We start from the raw sequence: 5,169 nt of genomic DNA, 5'->3' as shown, positions 1-5,169 counted from the left end.
CATTTGAAAAGTTATCTACGAATATATAAGTCATTTTGTAGAAACTTAAACTATGTGAAATCGAGATCTCATCCAATTGAGCAGTGCTAAAATGTTTTTGTTATCCTTTCTTTTACTAAGAAGATAAAAATCCCCTTTGTTCCCACCTACCCCTCCCCTCTCTCCAGAAGAGGCTGGGAGAATTCTCAGACGGGGAAGGCTCTGGGTGGGAAGGAATTGTGAAAGGCTCCCTGTTCCCTTCAGCCAAAGCTTTTTAATCCTCATCTATCAGTCTTCCCTGCTAGTTCATGAAAAGAGGGGCCCAGCTGTGCCCAATAGTATGGTAGCTATATAATCTAGACACAGTCCACAGGAGTTTAGGACAGAAATTAACAAATCTATTTTAGCTCAAAACCATACCTATGAAGAATATCAATCAGTTTCCCAGACTCCCACAGACCAGGCAGAAACTCCATCCTCTTGGCTTTATAAGAGCCCAAGTGTGACAGCTGCCACGATCAAAGTCTTCTGGAATTGGATTTTGCTCATCACAGCAGTGCCCTCCTTCTGTGAGTGCTAGAGGAGAACATAGGATTGAGAGAGAGAGAGAAAGAGATGTCTTGGGTTCCAGTATTGAATTTGCCACTAACTAGTTGTATGATCTTTGCCAATTTCCTAGAACTCTTTGGCCCAGATTCTTGTCTATAAAATAAAAAATTGAACTGGATTCTCTAAGCATCCTTCCAATTCTAATAAAATGGTATAGTATAGTTACATTTTTTGGACTATGATTAAGTAATAGGCCACCCTCTCCTCATTATTGTGCCTCAAGTTGTATTCATCAATGCTTTTTTTCCTTTTCATGGATGCACTGGGATTGGGATTGGGAATCTAACTCCCTTCTTCCTGTTACCAGTCTCCTGTCACTTCTCAGTTGCAAAGTCTACTGCATGAACTTTACCATACTACCTCTTTAGGTTCCTTGTAGAGCAGCCCATGATCATATCTCGTCTTTTTTCTAGCATTGTAATTCCCATGGTGCTCTATGGGAACATTATGCCAAAACTTTTTTAGTATGAGGAAGACTAGGTAAGGAACTCTGGGCTGTCACATGTGTTTGTGATACTCCCTGGGGGACTTAGGATTCATACATAAATGTATCTCACTCTCTTTAACCTTTGAGAGTTATCATATGGAAAGTGTCAACATTTAATAATTACGACTAGAGCTCGGAGGACAATTTGAGATCGTATGTTTCAAAACATCACCAATGAGACCTGACATGTGAGAGAATTTTCCTGCACTAAGAATGACAGCAGATGCCACACTGAGGAGCTGCAAACTGAGAGCAAATCCACTCCATCCTACTATGAGCCCTTCCTGTTTTGTCAGCTAGCATGGTTTCCTAAATCTCAAATTGCAGCAGAACTGTTCTGCAATTCCATGGCTAGCTATTTCGGGAGCCTAACACAGCAGGACAAATGTGCACAAGTCCACACAGTATGACAGAAGAATTAAAAATGTATTTACCATCTGTTGGTAGTTTCCTTGCGGGGCTCTTTTCTTTTCCTCTCCTGCAGCCACAAATAGGGTCTTCTCACTTCCTTCCAACTTCAGAGAGCCGGGTTCTCTTCACATCTCTGCAAATGCACGGCTTCTTCTTCTTCTTTTTTTTTTTCTCCTTCAAATTTCCCAGACTGTTGAACTCTGGTCTATTTCAGCTTCTAGGATCATTTCCCTTAAATTTAAAGCGAAGTGAGGCTGTAAAGAGCTTGCAGTGTTTTGCACTTACGGTGTAGCCAGGCTACTTTCAGACCCTATACTTGGGTTCTGGTCACAGAGGACTCTGGGAGAGTTGGGAGTAGAACAAGAGAAGTTGAGCACAGGCTAACTGAAGAGTATTAAGTCCTTAAAATACATTTGAGAATTAACATTGGTCCTTTACAATCTACTTAGTCCTTATCACAATGGGATGCTGTAGACAGACGGCAAGATTTTTCCAGCCCATGTAGTAGCATGGGTAAAAAATCACAAGCTGGAATATAGTTTTGTTAGTTGCAAAACCACTTAGGTTGATCTGAAACCATTTTGCTTATGGAGAAATTACTCAATTCTCAATGAGAATCGCTAGCTGTAACTTCTGAGATACATGTATTTTTCACTCAAAAATATAATCTAAAAAATAGAGATTGATATTAAAAATGGTTTCTTGGCCAAAATATTGGAATGTAGTGTTATGATGCTAAGTGTCCTATTTCATTTAAGTAATGACTTGTTAAACATTCTTAGGCTGCATAGGTGGATAACTTCACCTTGAAACCAATGCTGGGTGATCTTGAACCTTAGGCAGTTCCTTTAAACTCTAAGCCTCAGTTTAATTACACAAGTAGTGGGGATCATGATCTCTAAATCACTGTATCATTGTGGAGAATAAATGAAATGACATCTGCAAAACCTGAATGTGAGACTCAGTTCATTTCAACTCAGTTTTAATAGTCATACCAGACATAATTAAGGAGTTCATTTCAACTCAGTTTTAATAGTCATACCAGACATAATTAAGGCAAAAATCAAGCCAATGGAACATGTACTATAACTTGAACAAGATGGATTTGTTTTGGATTAGCTTCTAGTGAGATAATCATGAGTTGGAGCTGATAAGGATTTGCACGTAGTACATTCTAGAATATATTATTGATTAATTTGTTAATTCATTTAATAATCAATGAATACTTAGTGGGTGTCTATCATGTGCCAAGGACTGTTCTAGAGAAATAAGATTGACAAAAGTCCCTGCCTTCCTGATAATAAACAAGCCAGAAAAGTAAATGACATGTAGATGTATTTGACATATATATATATAGAATGCTATAAGGCAATACATTTACGGAATAAATGAGCAGGGCAAGGTGCATCAGGAAAGTCAGGGAATATTATTTAGGTAGGGAGGTCATAGCAGGCCTCAATGGGAGGTTGTTTCTTACAAAAAAGACTGAAGATAAAGGAGTGAGCCAAGTCAATTACCAGAGGGAAAAGCATTGCAAGCTGAGGGAACAGCCAGTAGGAAGACCCTGAGGCAAGACAGCACCTGGCTTGCTTGAAGACCAGCAAAGAAGGCAGTGAGGCTGGAGGTGTGGGAGCAAGGACAGTGGTAGATGAGATCAGAAAGGCTGGGGGCGACCTGATTGCAGGAGGCCTCGTAGGCTGTGGAAGGGCTTGCACTTGTCTCTGAGTGGAATGAGGAGCCATGGAAAGGTTCTGAGCAGAACCGAGGCATCATCATCTGGTGCAGATGAGATTGTGGTGTAGGCTGGTTTTAGTCAGGGCAGAGAGACAACTTAGGAGGCTACTGCAGTCATCCTAAGAAGGACAGTCGTGGTGTAGCTCCTATGGTAGCAGTCCCAGTGGTGAGAAATGGTCAGATTCTGGCTGTATTTTGAAGGTACAGCCAACTGGATTTTTGGGCAGATCACACATGGGGTATGAAAGACAGAAAAGAGTCAAGATGATGCCAGTGGCTTATTGGCTGGACAGCTGAAAGGATGGAGTTGCCATTTCCTGAGATTTGTATGTAAAAATGTGTTGTTATACCTCTCATGGTGACTCTGATAGGACAGATGTCTTGGGATTCTGGGCTTGAGCGTAAGGCCTCCTTCCGCCTGCTAAGGGAAACTTCCTGAAGTGAGCTTCTAGTTGTTCTTTAAATGAGAATCAGAAAGGTTTTCACAAGCACTTTTGTAACATTCAAATGAATAGTTAAAGAAAAAAAAAAAAAGTCAAACATTTGGCAATGTATTTCCTCAATGCCAAACGATTTAGTTTTTTGTCTCTTCTACACCCCAGCCCCACACACCTAAATGCGACTTCCGAAGAGGAAAGCTGCTGGTGCATCCTGGCACCAGTAGAGGAAGCCAGGGAGGGCTGCGGAGGACCTTTGATCTCAGGCAGGGCTGTGGCCCAGCAGGGGACTGTACTTACTGTACCTGTGCTCTCTCAGACACCCCTGAGGCCTGGGGCCAGGGGCAAGATGTTGTTTCTAGGAGGATGGGGAAGTGGTTCTAGAACTCTCTATAGTTTTCCAATTCCATCGGTCCTTTTGTTTATTGGTATTGTCATGGATGCAAGACCAAACATACATCCACAATAGATTATCTGCAAGTTTCTTACAAGGAAAGAGATAGGGCCATATATATAAATAAAGGGAAGAAAGTAGAATGCAACAGACCTGTAATCACGGGTCTCATAAGGAGGGCGCATTAGTTTCCTAGAGCTGCTATAACAAAGTACCACAGACTGAGTTGCTTAAAACAACAGGTATTTATTCTCTGCCAGTTCTGGAGGTGAGAAGCCTGAAATCAAGGTGTCCACAGGGCCATGCTTTTTCTGAAAAGCTCTAGGTGAGAGGCCTTCCTTACCCCTTCTAGCTTCTGGTAGTTGCTAGCAATTCTTGGCATTCCCTGGCTTATGGCAGCATAATTCTAGTCTCTGCCTTTGTCTTCATGTGACCATCTTTCCTGTATCTTGTCTGTGTTTTCTCATCTTACAAGGACAACAGTTGCATTGGATTTAGAGTCCATCCTAATCCAGAAAGACCTCATCCTAACTAATTACATCTGTAAAAACTCTACTCCTAAATGAAGTCACACTCATAGATACCAGGGTCAGGACTTCAGTATATCTTTTGGGAGCCACAATTCAACTCACAACGGAGGGCAATGGGAAGTCACATGAAGAACGGATCAGTGGAGAAGAATCACATAATTGCAGCAATAGACAAAGGAAGAACAGTTGCATGCTAAAATTATAAGTGGAGGTCAAATGAGTTTGGGAGTAGCAGGAAGTATTCCGATAAGAGAGGCTCTCACTTAGGAGGCTTCTCTCCATCTGTGCTTATGGCCCTGATTTTTTCGGTTAGAGGTTTAAAAAAATATTGTATAAATAAAAAGAATAAGAAAATAGCACTTCTCTGACTCACACATTGGTCAGAGCCACAGATTCTTGTGATAATCAAGAAAGACTTCACAGGAACTGTTGATGCTTAAGCCGGATCTCAAAAGTATGAGGATAAAATCTCCATGCAAAAAAGGGGAGGGGGCGAAGAAAGAAAGGGCTTTCTATATAGAAAGTATATATTAATACTACAGCTCAATGCTATTTCAGTGATACACCCTTTGCCTCCTTAAGTGTAAA

The 5,169-nt window shown here is 41.1% G+C and overlaps 1 long non-coding RNA gene across 1 annotated transcript; it reads right to left on the bottom strand.

The window, feature by feature from the left end:
• Positions 1 to 449: 449 nt before the first annotated feature.
• LOC105865256 (uncharacterized) lies at positions 450 to 4,011 on the bottom strand. The gene is made up of 4 exons (XR_001151420.3): positions 3,833 to 4,011; positions 3,571 to 3,677; positions 1,510 to 1,717; positions 450 to 555 (listed from the first exon to the last, which is right to left on the bottom strand). It is a non-coding gene; the product is annotated as an uncharacterized LOC105865256 (long non-coding RNA).
• Positions 4,012 to 5,169: the final 1,158 nt, after the last annotated feature.

This window comes from Microcebus murinus, chromosome 15 (assembly GCF_040939455.1).
Source record: "Microcebus murinus isolate Inina chromosome 15, M.murinus_Inina_mat1.0, whole genome shotgun sequence".
Classification (NCBI taxonomy): Eukaryota; Metazoa; Chordata; class Mammalia; order Primates; family Cheirogaleidae; genus Microcebus; species Microcebus murinus.
This window is presented reverse-complemented; position numbering and strand designations above follow the sequence as displayed.